This window comes from Carcharodon carcharias, chromosome 16 (genome assembly GCF_017639515.1).
Source record: "Carcharodon carcharias isolate sCarCar2 chromosome 16, sCarCar2.pri, whole genome shotgun sequence".
Lineage (NCBI taxonomy): Eukaryota > Metazoa > Chordata > Chondrichthyes > Lamniformes > Lamnidae > Carcharodon > Carcharodon carcharias.
The window spans coordinates 47,080,474-47,097,382 of NC_054482.1; the positions used below are offsets into that span (position 1 = coordinate 47,080,474).

Sequence of the window (16,909 nt, forward strand, 5' to 3'; positions counted from 1 at the left end):
CACTATTTAAAAAAGACGGGAAGGAGAAAACAGGGAATTAAAGACTGGTTGGCCTAACATCAGAAGTAGGGAAAATACGAGAGTCTGCTATAAAGGATATGATAACAGGACTCTTAGAAAAATATCAATGGGGTTAAACAAAGTCAACATAGATGTATTTTGAGGATGTAACTAGCAGGATAGATAAGGGAGAACTAGTGGATGTGGATTTTCCGAAAGCTTTTGATAAAGTCCCACATAAGAGGTTAGCATGTAAAATTAAAGCACATGGGATTGGGGATAATACATTGGCATGGATTGAGAATTGGTTAGCAGACAGGAAACAGAGAGTAGGAATAAGCAGATCTTTTTCAAAGTGGCAGGCAATGACTAGTGGGTACCGCATGGATCAGTGCTTGGGCCCCAGCTATTCACAATATATCAATGATTTGGATGAGGGAGCCAAATGTAATACTTCCAAGTTTGCTGACGACACAAAACTTGGTGGGAATTTGAGTGGTGAGGAGGATTTTAAGAGGCTTCAAGGCGATTTAGACAGGTTAAGTGAGTGGACAAATACATGGCAGATACAGTATAACGTGGATAAGGATATAAGCAGAATGGCAAAGCAGGCAGAATTTTCACCTTGGCGGGCAGATGTGCGCCCGACCCGCTTGAGTGTGAAGTGACACATGATGACGTTGGGCGAGTTCCCGATGTCAGTGCGCTGTTGCACAATAGTTCAGTCAGCAGGAGCGCATGGGAATCAGCAGCATGCCCACCGACAATTAAAAGGCCTATTAAGGCCATTAAAGAATCAATTAACTTAAAATTTTCACTGCCCGTGCAACCTTATGGTTGGCAGGCAGGTGAAAAGACCAAGCAGCCTTTGCATTTTTTGGAAACCTCATCCATGGGCAGGATGAGGTTTCTAACATCAAATAAAAATAAAATGAAATTTTTATAAATTTCATTTATAACATGTCCCTACTCATGTGGCATGAGGGAACATGTTTTATAACATTTTAAAATTCTTTATTTCTCATTTTTAAAGCTCTTCATCTCCCTGAGGCAGCTCTGTGCCTCAGGGAGATTTTCAAGCGCTCAATTGAGCGCATGCGCAAAGTTCCCCAGTCACCCTCCTCCACCCCACAACACAAACAGCGCTGAGCACTGCCACTCACATTTCACACTGGGCAAGCCTTAATTGGCCGGCCAGCGTGACATCACGGTCCGGCCCCAATCGCAGGTGGCAGTTGGCTTCCTGACCACCCCTGCCGAGCCTGCCCAACAAGGGCAAAATTCTGCCCAGTATTATTTAAATGGTGATAGATTGGGAAATGTTGATTTACAAAGGGACCTGGGTGTCCTTGTACACCAATCACTGAAAGCAAGCATGAAGGTGCAGCAAGCAACTAAGAAGGCAAATGGTACGTTGGCCTTCATTATGAAAGGACTCGAGTACAGGAGCAAGGAAATCTTACTGCAGCTGTGCAGGGCTTTGGTGAGACCACGCCTGCATCAGAATTTTATATCTCATGGGCGGGTGTGCGCCCGACCCAAACGGGCATGGAATAGCGCAAGATGACATCGGGCGAGCGTCCTGACGTCATCCCGCATGCGAGCAATCTTCAGGTCGGCAGGCGCACATGGGTCTCAGACACACCCCCATCAGCAATCAAAGTGCCACTTAAGGCCATTAAAAAGCCAACTGTACTCGATTTTACATTGCCCGTGTGATTTCACGCTTGTTACAAGGGCAAAATGGGTGGGCGGGCAGCCCACTTTTAACGAAACCACATCAAAGGATGGGATAAAATGGGTCTGCAGCATTGCTATTGTGAGTGGTGAGGTGTTTAGGAGATAGTTTGCTGTTGCTTGCTTATTTGAACCTGATAGCTTCATTCCTGTTCTGAGCTTCAGTCTTAGCATTTCTAGGCTTCATTTCAGGACTCATTGGAGTCTCCAAGGCCCCCAGAGGATTTTGACCATGTGGACCCTTCCAGGAACCAGACAGCCTTCTGTAACCTTGGTATTTGGGGATTGTGCTCTCTGCTGATGGCACCTCCTCTGAGGAGAAAGAGGGGGGCAGAAGGGAGAGGAGGACAGGTATCCTAATGCAATTTGCAGGGGAGCGACCTAATGGAGGAGAGGTGCAGGCACAAGAGGCACAGAATCAGCGGGAAGTCCAAGGCAGAATGGGCCACAGAAGGCGTCACTATCCTGCAGCCAGAGTTTACAGGCAGCAATGCAGCTACCTCCACATATCCGAGTGCAATGCTGAAGGTGGCTCTGTCTCTCCAGGGAGACAGTGACCGTTTGCCAGATGATCAGGCCTGAGATCAACTCTGACTGTGTGGGTGGACACTCCATGGCAATGGCTCTGAAGGTCACAGTGGCCCTCAACTTCTATGCATCCAGCTCTTTTCAGGGCTCAGTGGGGGATCTGTGTGGAGTGTCCCAATCAACTGTCCACATTTGCATCAAGCTGGTGACAGAAGCTCTGTTCAGGCGGGTACTGACTTTCCTTCATTTACGTATGGACGAGGCCAGCCAGGCAGAACGAGCCAGAGGCTTTGCAGCGATTGCTGGGCTCTCCTGTGTCCAGGGTGCCATTGACCGCACACATGTGGCCATCAAGGCGCCAACGAGTCAACCCAGTGCCTTCGTCAACAGGATTGGATTCCACTCAATGAACATCCAGATAGTTTGTGACCACAAGACGCAGATTCTGCAAGTTTGTGCAAGGTACCCTGGCAGCTCCCATGATGCTTATATCCTCAGACAGTCACAGGTGCCAAAGCTATTCACTGCTTCTGCTCGACTGGATGGGTGGTTGCTGGGTGACAAGGGCTAGCTGTTGAAAAGGTGGCTTATGTTATCTCTCCACTACCCAAGAACAGAGGCAGAGCAGCATTATAGTAGGAGTCATGCCTTCACAAGGGCGGTTATAGAAAGGACCATAGGTCTTTTGAAGATACACTTCCGATGCCTGGACTGTTCAGGGGGAGCACTGCAGTACCCCCCAGAGTGGATGTCAGTGGTCGTGGTTGCATGCTGCACTCTCCACAATCTGGCTCTGGCAAGGGGGAACCCACTGGAGAAAGAGGATCTTGAGGCAGCTCCACAAGCCACAGAAGATGAATCCAGTAGTGGGTCAGAAGAGGAGCCCGGTGAGGAGCACAGAGAGGATGTGGAGGCAGATCTCTGTAAGTCCACTGAGGCAGCAACACTAGGGATGCCTTGATCCAACGATCCTTCAGCTAGGCTGCCAAAGATCTACTTCCACCTCATGCCAGGGATGCCACCTCCATCGCGGATGTTTGAAATGCCCCTTTCCTTTGAACCCAAAGTCCATTCAGTGCCTGTGCAATGAAGTTTAGAGCCACTCACGTCCAGCATTAGTTACTGGCATGCCCTGCACCTACAAAACAAGTGAAACATACTCAGGCCATTAAGACAAAAGCAAAATTTATATCATGTTGGCGCTCACGTCAAATGAACATAACAACATATGGTGTTAATGGTCACACCAGTAAACATATTAACAAAACATGGCAGAACAGAGGCCTCCATGCCTAAGATAAACAGGTGAAACCAAACTCAACCTTTTATTCATCCTTAAACTTCATGGGAAAAATATCTTGAAAGTAAAGGCACTGTAGTTACCTTTACTTCATTAACCAATGGCCGAATGATTAGACCAAAGATTTAATTTCACCAGAGTATAACTTACTACAATAAGTTAATTGAGGAATTATTCAAATTTTCTATCCTAACAAATAGAAGCAAGTCTGTACAAAAGGGATTTGTAATTTTTTGGTGGTAAAATGGAGAATATGGCAACCTAGGGAAAGACATGAAGAAGGAATTATTCAAAGGGAAGAAATAGAATTTCTGCCACACCTCCAGCAAGAGGCATGGCAGCAGAGTGAGAGCCGCACTGAGAAAATTCTTCATCTTTGGAATTCACCAAGGGTACAGAAACATTTTGGTATGTTACTGGAGAATTTATCCAGGAAGATCAACTGACGTTTTCAACCACTGGTAAAGCCATTGTTCCAGTCTCCTGGACAGACTCCAGAGATTTTCCCCTGGCTGCCTTCAGGGAGCTGTCTCTGCCAGTTTTAAAGCACCCACCGGATCGCCATTGGACCTGGTGCCCGATAGGCTCCTGCCCCCATCCGGCCCTTCCCGAACATTGAAAGGGTGCCTTTCACACTGGGCAGACCTTAGTTGGCCATCCAGCATGAAATTGAGTTTGCAACGTGACAGGGGCTGGAAGTGGATTCCACATCCACTTCTGCTCCGGCTGACTTGGCGCACATGCCAAGTGTGAAATTCAGGCCCTGGAGTAATAGGTGCAGTTTTGGTCTCATTACCTAAGAAAGGATATACTTGCCATTGAGGGAGTGCAGCAAAGGTTCACCAGGCTGCTTCTTGGGAAGGCAAGGTTGTCATATGAGGAGGCCTGTATTCACTGGGGTTTAGATGAATGAAAGGGGTCTCATTGAAACGTATAAAATTCTGACAGTGTTGAACAGACTGGATGCAGGGATGATGTTTTCTCTGGCTGGGAGATCTAGAATAAGGGGTCACAGTCTCAGGATACGGGATAGGCCATTTAGGACTGAGATGAGGAGAAACTTCTTCACTCAGAGGGTGGTGAATCTGTGGAATTCCCCACCACAGAAGGCTGTGGTGGCAAAGTCACTGAATATATTTAAGAAGGAAATTGATAGATTTCTGGACTCTAAAGGCGTCAAGGGGTATGGGGAAAGAACGGGAGTACGGCGTTGAGAAAGGGGATCAGCCATGATCATATTAACTGGTGGAGCAGGTTTGAAGGGCTGTATGACCTACTCCTGCTATGTTTCTATTAAATTCACGCAATGCTTGAATGTGGAATATGCTGCTGCCTTGATGTGTACATACATTGGAGACTGTGCATGATTAAAACCTAAAGGTAATTTGTCTGCATCTTTGCAGATCAGTGAGGTACAGAAGTGGTCTGTCTAATTTGTGTGTGAATATCTTTATGTAGGTCCTACAATGCAATATTGCAACATATATAGACCATAAATACCACATTGGGGATTTATAAAGAGAATTTAGCAGAACATTAAAAAATTTGCCCCAAAAGAGATTGGTTGTTTAATTCCTGTATGTAATACCTACTCAAATTGGTATTGCTGATATTTGAAGGAAATAAGCAAAATGATTTCTTTAAAATTGATCCATTAATTGATTTTAAATAATTGAATTCCAGATTTCAACAGATAGAATAATGGCTGACAGAGCATGAAACAAAGGACCACTTGCAGATCATAAGGATTTGCCAATCACTGATTATGTGCAAAAGCACTAAATTTCCATTCTTTAGAAACCACAAATAACCCTATCACACTGGTACAGCAAGAAAATTCTAATACAATCAATGTGCAACAAGAATAATGACCAACAAGAATGACAGTAATGTTTTTAGATATGAAACAAATGGGGATGCATTGACAGTAAAAAAAAAGCTGATCAATGGAAAGTAACAATCTGTTGAATTATCACACTTATAAGTATTGTCAGATGAAACTGGTTTACATGAGCTTTCTTTACTGCTTTAATTTTGCAGCTTCCCTTATTCTGGGACGTTTTTTATTGCATGAATTCTATAATAATTGCTTGTTTTTAAATGCAGCACTGGATTCTCAACATTAGTGGCATACAGTTCAGCAGCCCTGACACCGTTTTCTGGAACTTCTTTCCCAAACATCTCCACCTCGCTCCACCCTTAAAAATCTTCTCAAACCCCATCATTTGGCCAAGCTGAATGCCTCCCCTCCTAATCTCTCCCTCCATGGCTTGATGTCAGTTTCCCTATTCATTTCTATTTATAATGTGAGCTGGAGAGTTCCTTTTTGTTAAAGATAGTATATAAATGTAAGTTGTTGCTCTACTTTACATTCTATACTTATACATTGTGCCTCCACCTAAGGAAATACTTCAATTCATAAAATGACTTTCAAATCTCAAAATGTCCCAAATTGATTCAGAGCCAATTAATTACTTTTAAACACTAGTTACTGTCATGTAGACAAATGGAGCAGCGTGATTTGCACACAAGAGCCCACAAACTGTAATCAGATACATGACCAGTTAATCTACTTCTTATGCTGCAGATTGAAAGATGAATGTTGACCGTGGATCGCTGAAAAGTGGCTTGAGATTTTTTTCTGTTCACCTGGACAAGCAGACTGTTCCTGTATTACATCTGATTCAAAATACAACACATATAATGATGCAGCGTTTTTGCAATACTGCAGTGAGGTGTCAGCCTAAATTTCTACAGCTAGGACTATTAAGATTTTTATTGTATAATACATGCAATTTGCTGGAATAATGACCTACACTTGTATTTAGTTGCTGTTTAATTCATACCATAGTGAGGTATGAATGCGGTCCTTCTGGTAGTACAGAGCAATTCTACAATTTGGCACTCAGGTCCAGAGATTGAGGCAGAGGGTCCTCAATCTGGGAATTTAAGCACAGAAATCAGCAAGCCTTATTTCCAACATGCGTAATTTTAGAAAAGTTTTTTAAAAATTTCTGAGACTGCATTGTACACTATATTTTTAATTTTCAGGAAATAAAGAAAATGCTTCAGCTCATCAAATTTATTCAAGGCAAATGGTTCTAGTAAATTTCATATGCTCCCTGCTGTTATTAAGTAGCAAAACACCGTTTTCAAAGAAGCAAATGTCTACAACAGCAAAGCAGTGGAGACACAGGAAGACAGGGAAGTAGCATATTGAAGACACAGATGGTACTAAAGCAATAAATTTGTTGAGGGCTGGGACACCATAATAGGTATCATTGGTGCTCTCACCACTGATGAGCTGACCAGTTGTTACTCATTTCATACTTTTAGGGTATATTCTATAATAAGGACAATGTCTTAAAGCTGACTGATTAGAACAGCCAGGTTAGATGGGATTATTCCAGGATAAAAATGGCCCAGTGTTAGTTAACAATGTTTTAGCAATTTACCCTGCACCACAAGACCACGCTGTTGTTCTACAGAAGCAAGTACCTGCAACTAAAGCTTCTCTTTGAATATATAAAATACAGGGTAGTTTTTACAAATTTGCACAATGGGGGTGCATAATAGGAATTCAGTACCCCCATATAATAAATTCCACAACTGTATATACTGTATTCATCACTTTAGCTTTGGTACAATGTGTGCTCAGTTCTCCATTGCAAAAGTATCTTATCACTTCCCCCTCGGAGAATAATACAATTGTAGAATAGTACAACGCAGAAGGAGGCCCTTTGGCCCACAGAGTCTGTGTTGACTCTTTCAAAGACAACCCGGTTAGTTCCACTCCTCTGCTCTTAACCCATAATCCCTCCAATTTTTTCTCCTTCAAGTATTTATTTAGTTCCTTTTGGAAAATTACTCTGAATCTGTATCCACCACACAATCAGGCAATGCATTCCAAATCCTAACCATTTGTTGAATAAGAAGAGCTTTTCTCATGTCACCTCAGATCCCTTTGCCGATAACCTTTGGTTATCGACACTTCAGCTGATGGAAATAATTTATTTTTATTTACTCTATCTAAACCCTTATTTGATTTTAAACACCTCTATAAATTCTCCTCTTAACAATTTTTGCTCTAACAAGAACTACTCCAGCTTCTCAAACCTATCCACAAAGCTGTAATCCCTCATCCCTGAAACCATTCCAACAAGATCTCTTCTGTACCTTCTCCAAAGCACTTATGCTCTTCTTAAACTGTGTTGCCCAGAATTGGACCCAATACCTCAGCTTAATGCAGCTTTAACATAACTTCCTGGCTTTTGTGTCTATGCCTCTATTTAGAAAGCTCAGGATCCAATAAACACCCCAGATCTTTCTCTTCTTACACCCCTTTTAGCATTGTACCATTTGGCATGTATTGTATTCATGCACCACTTGTACCAAAATGTATCAAAGGACAGAGTATACTCTGCACTGGTAGAATGGCTGAGATCCAACCAATTTTGAGTAAGAACTTTACATTAGATTCACCAACTTCATTGCTGGTTCCAAGACATTAAGAACTTTTATTTCATTGGATGAAAATTCACAGCTCTCTAGGTCACTGTGATGCTAAATCCCTCGCTGTGCCGTCTTCTGATCCTTCTGATCTTTCTTTCAAGCAGTTTTGTCTTCACCAATGTGCAGCATTTTTCTTGAGGCATCAGATTTATTTCTGTGTTTCTATGAGATAATCCCAGTGATACTTTGAAGGACTTTATAACAGCTTTTTGTCACAAGGCAGCTTACAGGTGTTTCATGGTGCAAGAAGAAAAATGGATATGGCACTAATCAAAGCAATCCATCTACTGGCACAGCAAGTTGTGCTCTTCATTGGTGTTGGCTCATTAAAGAACTCTCAGTTTTCTGTCATTTCTGAGATTGTTTGCTGACAGAAAACTGTGTAACATTGCATTTTGTAGAAACACTTCTCAAAATGGTTCCCCAATGTGACCCCAAGGCTCCTAGGGTTGTGAAATCAATCACATTTATTCTTCAGAGCAGATTCCACAGTACAAAAAACAACCATACAGTTATTTCAAAGTCAAAGTTTCTGACTTTATATTTTGGCTGTCAGATAGAAATCATAGAATCATACAGCAGAGAAGGAACCCATTCAGCTTGTGCCAGGTTTTTGAGAGAGCTATGCATGTTAACCCACTCCCCCCTCTTTCCTCACAGCCTTGCAATGTTTTCTTTTTCAGGCATATGTCTAATTCCCTTCTGAAAATTACTATTGAACCTGCTTCCACCATCCCTTTCAGGTAGTGCATTTCATATCATAGCTAACACAATAAGCTCTCTATGGCCAGATTTCTTCCACCCATTGTAGCATCCTCTATATTACAGCATCCTCTAATTTGCCCTCAGGTTTAGTCCTGCCTTCAGAAGGCCCCCTTCAGTTGGATCTTAGCAGTATTGCCTTATTGTGTAACACAAATGTTAACAGGGGCTTTACATTTAAAGAGGCTGGACATTTCAGTACATTCAGGACATTCCAGGACAGAAACAGTGTACAATCCATCTGACAGCTTCCACACAACCATTTCCAGCAAACTTTTTGGGGCACACCCTACTATTCAATTTTAGTTACAGCCTCAAAAAACTCTAACAGATTTATCAAATATGATTCCCCTTTCATAAAACCATGCTGACTTTGTCCAATCATGTTACGTTTTTCTAAGTGCTCTGTTCTTCTTCTTCAGGTAACATCCTTGATTATTCACTGAACCACAGCTTATAGCCATGATTTTAAAATGAGACAGGACGAGGAGGCAAATCCCAAGTCTACCTCAGCCGGTATGGGGATCGAATCCCATACTGTTGGCATTATTCTGAACCAAATGCCAGCTGTCTAGCCAACTGAACTAATTGGTCCCCCAAGGCCCGCAGCGATGTTTGGCCAGCAGTCCCACTGGGAGTGGCACTGCTGAGGCAGGCCAGTGACCACGAGGGCGCCTCAAAATGGAGGCGCTCTCTGCAGCATTGGGAGAAATTAAAAATCATGCATAGTCTGAAGCTGCAGCTCTGGCCATTGCATTCTAGGGAATCCTTGCTGAGGTTATGGAGTAGAGGGGTGTCAATGGTGCCCTGGCCTACTGTTGGTTGACCTCTCCAGTTGCCTTCCAGGCTTCAGCCACAGAGATGGGCTGTCTGCCTTTAAAAAGATCCTGGTGGTGCCAAAGACATCCCTCCAGTTGCTCCATTAATGGGCCTAATTGGCTTTCATTACCGCTGGGCGGGTAGCTGCTGCCTCTTGATTCCACCTCTGACAAGACTGGAACATGTTGGGTAGCCTGCCCGATGGGTTATTTTCCAACTCCTAACCATCTCTGCAGTGCGGGGAATAGTCAGCCCAAAGTGTTTGAATGCTTTAGAAAATGAGAGTTAGTTTAGGCATCTCAGTGAACACCCATTCCTTTTATTGTTGGAAAGATATATCCATTTGGTCCCAGGATAGGATGCCTGCTGAGAATCCACTATGGGAAGGGAAAGCAGTCCACTCACTTTCTGTGGTCAGAAGGAACAAAAAGATAAAAGCTTACACTGCAATCAGCTTTCATTCTAACTGCCACTTTGTACATTCATATGATGTCTGTTTTATGATTTATATCTGGGTGCTGAATGCAAGATTGAAAAGACCCAATATCCAATTCAGGTCCACAAGGCGTTACTCCCCTGGATTACAAGATCATGTATTTAGATATTGGGTTGTACGGGCAATTCCTGAATGCAAGCCATGGGGATTGCTTGCAGGAGTCACCAGCACGGCTGAACCTGATGGAATATCAAAGGTAGACCTGAACTTGCCCTTTTTTGCACTTCAGAACATTGTCTCATTAGGAAGCAGTGAAACAGGCCTGTAATGGGAGTCTCAAATGTAAATGCAACCTACACTGCCCAGAGGACATAGGAGCAAATAAGCTATCTGCTGATGACATGGTTCCTGTCTCCAGTGCGCAACCCACAAACACGTGGGCACCTTGTGTATAACAATGGCCACCCTATTGTATGAAATGTCATCAAGCAGAGCTTAAGAGATGCTTCCGCTGCTTTGGCAGCTCTGGAGGAGCCCTCCAGTATTTGGCATTACATGTGTCAGGATTCATCACGGTCTGCTGCGTGGTGCACAACCTCGCCAAAAAGAAGACACAGCCTTTGCCGCCAGCCATTCAATCAGATGAGGAGGAGGAGGAAGGGAAACCAGTACACTCCTTTTTGGACAGGCTGTCTATAATTGACAGATCTGACTCTGGTACCAGTGGACATAACCACTATGCCCCAGTCACCAACAGTTCTACATGTATCTTCCCTTCATCACTATCACAGCATCTGCTTGGCTACAATGCAAAATAAAAGCCATAAAAGATGAAAATTCCAAGCCAAATTTAGAAATCAAATGTTGCCATTATACGTATAAAAGTCATTACCTTATCACCCTTTGTAAATTCCTTCACTGCCATCTTCCAAGTCCCTTTTCCTGTCCTAGTGCTCCTATATAGCTCTACCCCACTGACTGCAGCACAGCTGGTGGAAGGCTATTGACTTTCAGTGAAGGAGATTGAAGATGGCCTTGCAGGACGACTTCAAGCAGCTCTAGCCCAAGAAAGCCCGGCTTGGTCTGCACCATCTCATCATTGTTGGCAGCAATCTGAGCTGGTTGGCTGACAGGGAAACTCACTGGCAGAGTGACATTAAAGGTTGTGGGGGGGAGGGGTGGGGGGGGTGAATTCTGTCATTCTGAGAGAGGACATTGTGAGTGGCACTGCAGAGCCACTGCCATCCCTCTGGGGTGGCACTACAGCAATCCTTGTAATCTGTCTGTTACAGTACAGATTGCTAGGCTGCTGCGACACCCTGCAAATCTTTTTGAACTGGTATCTGCTGCCAAGATGGAAGCATTCAGAATCTAGTTCAGTTTGCGTAAGAACAGTCTGATCTCACATTGCAGCAAGATGAGCTTACATGACTTTAGTTTGAGCTTCCATTGCAACAGCCAGACTGGTGGCTCCTCTTTGTGCTGGAAGCTAAGGCATTGACCATCATGGACGTGTCAGCAAGTATTGTCAAGGAGCTGACCGCCACTTCCATGCTGGAAAGGATGGGCTCCAAACACTGTCTGAAACTCTGTGCTAAGTTGATGCTGAACACCTCCATGTTCCTTGACATTAACACAGGCTTTCTGGCAGGTCTGCCAATGAACCAAGCATTTCATTGTGCATACTCAGCATCCTCCTGCAGCCTGCCCCATCTGAGTGCTCATCTGAGTCCTCTGCAGCAGAATCCGTGGTCTGCTAGTCCCCCAGCAAACTGGCACTCATTCTACCCTTGTCTCCATCCTTGGCTGCAACCACACTTCCTGAGTGTCTCACCACATGCAAATCCTATCTCAAAGCTATCTACTAAAGTGTACTGTCAGTATCTGAGCTGGTGGCTGCCATGTGAGCGTGAGTAGCGATGTCTTGCCATGATCATGGTGTACGGACTGTTCCACCTTTCTGCTCTTCCACACTGCCAGGTTGTAGTTCTTGGGTATCAGAAAGGAGAGGGGCACAAGGGTAGGGTTGTTCTATGGGGAATGGTGGGGGTGCGGGGTGAACGGGCAAAGCTAGAGGTGCACACTTCCATCCCCTGCAGCTCGTAAATCAGAAGAATTTGTGGTATTAGGGATAAGAGGGATATGAGAAAGAGGATTAGGTATGAGATTACTACCCTTGTTAATGGTTTTTACTCTGCTGCTGGCCACGGCCTCAGTCATGGCTGCACCAATAATGATCAACACCTTTTCCTCCATGGGGGTGAGGACATGCTAGCGTGGCTGATTCCTTCAAGTTAGCTCTTCCTTCCTTCAGTTGTGTGCCAATTTGTATTTTAAGCGAGGGACGTGTGCCAGATATTGAGTAGCAATCTGTTTGGGTGATCTGGTTGTAATGGTTGAATAGCTGGTAGTCTGCCATGCTGCAAAATGTGGGTATGAGACTTGCAGCAGTGTTAAGTGTGTGAGGGTGCGCTGGAGCATATGCATATTAGGTATGAGTCCTGATTAATAGAGATTGTTGGTAGGTGAGAGATGTCGATGTGGTGCATTGAGCAGTGTCCGAGGCTAGAGGTGCAGTTGGTTGGATGTGACATTTGAATATGCAGTCCCTAAGCTTGACCACTAGTGTGAGGTCATTGAACCTCTTGCTGCACTGTATTCAGGTTCTCTGGGAACAATTCTTTGCATTGATCACCATAGCTCCCACTTTGGAGGCTTTGTGTGGAGGCCTACCAAGCCCCCTACTGCTGATAACATCTCTCCTCTTCCCTATCTCCTCAACCATGCCCTCTAATGCAATATTAGAAAATCTTAAAGCCTGTTCTCTGTCATGCTGTGCCATTGTTGTATTCTTTCCCAAATCAAACTCTCTTTTACAATGGCTTTTAGAACCAAAATGCACCTCCATGTGGTAAGGAGACTGGTATTAAGTAGTGCTGCCACTTCTGAATTTGTACAAGCCATTTAGATGATCAGGAGTGCCATCACTCAACAACATGCTTAGTGATGGCTGAAACCTTCTAATCATTTAAATAAGCAGGCAGTAGAGAGTTTGCATGATGCCTGCATCGGAAGCAACTGGCGTGAGTTAATCAGGCATCATGATTCCTTTCCCTGTTTTGGGGTCTTATCGAATTTCACAGCCACAACCTTTATACTCACTACTTGACTTATTAACTTAATAGAGTAAGAAATCAATTCAGTTTTAACAACAATTTCATATGGGCAGAATGAGCAGGAAGGAATTTCCAGGAATGCAGTAAGCGTTCTATGGAAAAGCACTATATACTTGCATTAAAGGCCAGATGGAAAATTGCACATCACACATCTAGGCTGGGGGCATACAGGACACTTTTTTTTAATAGAGTTCCCACTCACACAGCATTAACACCAGATGGAGCACGTTATGTTCTTCTTTTCAATGTAAACGTTACCAATCATACACAAGGATTGGTGAAACAATAATGTGGATTGTTTATTTGGAGATAAGGCTACGCACAGATAATGTTCACTGGGAGATTGCGAGGCATATATCTGACCTCGACCACAGCGGCCTTCAGACTGCCTTCACGTCATGGGGCTGATACATCATACCCTGTCACGGTAGATAATGATTGACAGCGGTTTAAGGTATGCCCTTAAGGGTGTATGTCATCCTATCTCAACAGAGCAGATTCCCACATCAGAATTCTTATTCTTTGGCCTCGTTACCAGGGCCTCCTTTGCAAATGCAACTGTTAAGATAATGATCAATTTGGACACTCAGTTCATGTTGTTTTATTTAATTATTATTGTCTGATCCTAATCACCAGTTATAGTTTGAAGGAGACAAAAACAAAAACAGAATTACCTGGAAAAACTCAGCAGGTCTGGCAGCATCGGCGGAGAAGAAAAGAGTTGACGTTTCGAGTCCTCATGACCCTTTGACAGAACTTGAGTTCGAGTCCAAGAAAGAGTTGAAATATAAGCTGGTTTAAGGTGTGTGTGTGGGGGGCGGAGAGAGAGAGAGAGAAGTGGAGTGGGGGTGTGGTTGTAGGGACAAACAAGCAGTGATAGAGCAGATCATCAAAAGATGTCAACAACAATAGAACAAAAGAACACATAGGTGTTAAAGTTAAAGTTGGTGATATTATCTAAACGAATGTGCTAATTAAGAATGGATGGCAGGGCACTCAAGGTATAGCTCTAGTGGGGGTGGGGAGAGCATAAAAGATTAAAAAAAAATTTTTTTTAAATAATGGAAATAGGTGGGAAAAGGAAAATCTATATAATTTATTGGGAAAAAAAAGGAAGGGGGAAACAGAAAGGGGGTGGGGATGGGGGAGGGAACTCACGACCTAAAGTTGTTGAATTCAATATTCAGTCCAGAAGGCTGTAAAGTGCCTAGTCGGAAGATGTGGTGTTGTTCCTCCAGTTTGCATTGGGCTTCACTGGAACAATGCAGCAAGCCAAGGACAGACATGTGGGCAAGAGGGCAGGGTGGAGTGTTAAAATGGCAAGCGACAGGGAGGTTTGGGTCATTCTTGCGGACAGACCGCAGGTGTTCTGCAAAGCAGTCGCCCAGTTTACATTTGGTCTCTCCAATGTAGAGGAGACCACATTGGGAGCAACGAATGCAGTAGACTAAGTTGGGGGAAATGCAAGTGAAATGCTGCTTCACTTGAAAGGAGTGTTTGGGTCCTTGGACGGTGAGGAGAGAGGAAGTGAAGGGGCAGGTGTTGCATCTTTTGCGTGGGCATGGGGTGGTGCCATAGGAGGGGGTTGAGGAGTAAGGGGTGATGGAGGAGTGGACCAGGGTGTCCCGGAGGGAGCGATCCCTACGGAATGCCGACAGGGGGGGTGAAGGGAAGATGTGTTTGGTGGTGGCATCATGCTGGAGTTGGCGGAAATGGCGGAGGATGATCCTTTGAATGCGGAGGCTGGTGGGGTGATAAGTGAGGACAAGGGGGACCCTATCATGTTTCTGGGAGGGAGGAGAAGGCGTGAGGGCGGATGCGCGGGAGATGGGCCGGACACGGTTGAGGGCCCTGTCAACGACCATGGGTGGAAAACCTCGGTTAAGGAAGTAGGAGGACATGTCAGAGGAACTGTTTTTGAAGGTAGCATCATCGGAACAGATGCGACGGAGGCGAAGGAACTGAGAGAATGAGATGGAGTCCTTACAGGAAGCGGGGTGTGAGGAGCTGTAGTCGAGATAGCTGTGGGAGTCGGTAGGCTTGTAATGGATATTGGTGGACAGTCTATCACCAGAGATTGAGACAGAGAGGTCAAGGAAGGGAAGTGTCAGAGATGGACCACGTGAAAATGATGGAGGGGTGGAGATTGGAAGCAAAATTAATAAATTTTTCCAAGTCCCGACAAGAGCATGAAGCGGCACCGAAGTAATCATTGATGTACCGGAGAAAGAGTTGTGGAAGGGGGTCGGAGTAGGACTGGAACAAGGAATGTTCCACATACCCCATAAAGAGACAGGCATAGCTGGGGCCCATGAGGGTACCCATAGCCACACCTTTTATTTGGAGGAAGTGAGAGGAGTTGAAGGAGAAATTGTTCAGCGTGAGAACAAGTTCAGCCAGATAGAGGAGAGTAGTGGTGGATGGGGATTGTTCGGGCCTCTGTTCAAGGAAGAAGCTAAGGGCCCTCAGACCATCCTGGTGGGGGATGGAGGTGTAGAGGGATTGGACGTCCATGGTGAAGAGGAAGCGCTTGGGGCCAGGGAACTGGAAATTGTTGATTTGACATAAGGTGTCAGAGGAATCACGGATGTAGGTGGGAAGGGACTGGACAAGGGGAGAGAGAAGGGAGTCAACATAACGAGAAATGAGTTCTGTGGGGCAGGAGCAAGCTGAGACGATCGGTCTACCGGGGCAGTTCTGTTTGTGGATTTCGGTTAGGAGATAGAAGCGGGCCGTCCGAGGTTGGGCGACTATCAGGTTGGAAGCTGTGGGAGGGAGATCCCCAGAGGAGATGAGGTCAGTGACAGTCCTGGAAACAATGGCTTGATGTTCAGTGGTGGGGTCATGGTCCAGGGAGAGGTAGGAGGAAGTGTCTGCGAGTTGACGCTCAGCCTCTGTGAGGTAGAGGTCAGTGCGCCAGACAACAACAGCACCACCCTTGTCAGCGGGTTTGATGACAATGTCAGGGTTGGAGCTGAGAGAATGGAGTGCAGTAAGTTCAGAGAGAGACAGGTTAGAATGGGTGAGAGGAGCAGAGAAATTGAGATGACTAATGTCGCGCCGACAGTTCTCAATGAAAAGATCAAGAGAAGGTAAGAATCCAGAGGGAGGGGTCCAGGTGGAGGGAGAATATTGGAGATGGGTAAAAGGATCCGTTGAACTGGGAGAGGACTCCTGCCCAAAGAAGTGAGCCCGGAGACGAAGACGGCGGAAGAAGAGTTCAGCATCATGCCGAGCCCGAAATTCATCGAGGTGAGGGCGTAAGGGTATGAAACTAAGTCCTTTGCTGAGCACTGAACGTTCAGCATCGGAGAGGGCAAGGTCAGGGGGTATAGCGAATACACGGCCGGGGCTGGGATTGGAAGATGGGGTGGGGACAGAGGGACAGGCAGGGGTGGAGGGTCCTAGATGGGTGTTGGTGTCGATGAGTTGTTGGAGCTTGCGTTCCTTAGCACTTGAGAGAAAGAGAAGTATCTGTCCTTGGCTTGCTGCATTGTTCCAGTGAAGCCCAACGCAAACTGGAGGAACAACACCTCATCTTCCGACTAGGCACTTTACAGCCTTCCGGACTGAATATTGAATTCAACAACTTTAGGTCGTGAGTTCCCTCCCCCATCTCCACCCCCTTTCTGTTTCCCC

At 45.0% G+C, this 16,909-nt stretch overlaps 1 protein-coding gene across 1 annotated transcript in view; it reads right to left on the bottom strand.

The window, feature by feature from the left end:
• Positions 1-16,909, bottom strand: part of nmnat2 (nicotinamide nucleotide adenylyltransferase 2) — a 332,701-nt gene that overhangs the window by 130,795 nt on the left and 184,997 nt on the right. The gene's annotated exons all lie outside the window — the stretch shown is intronic.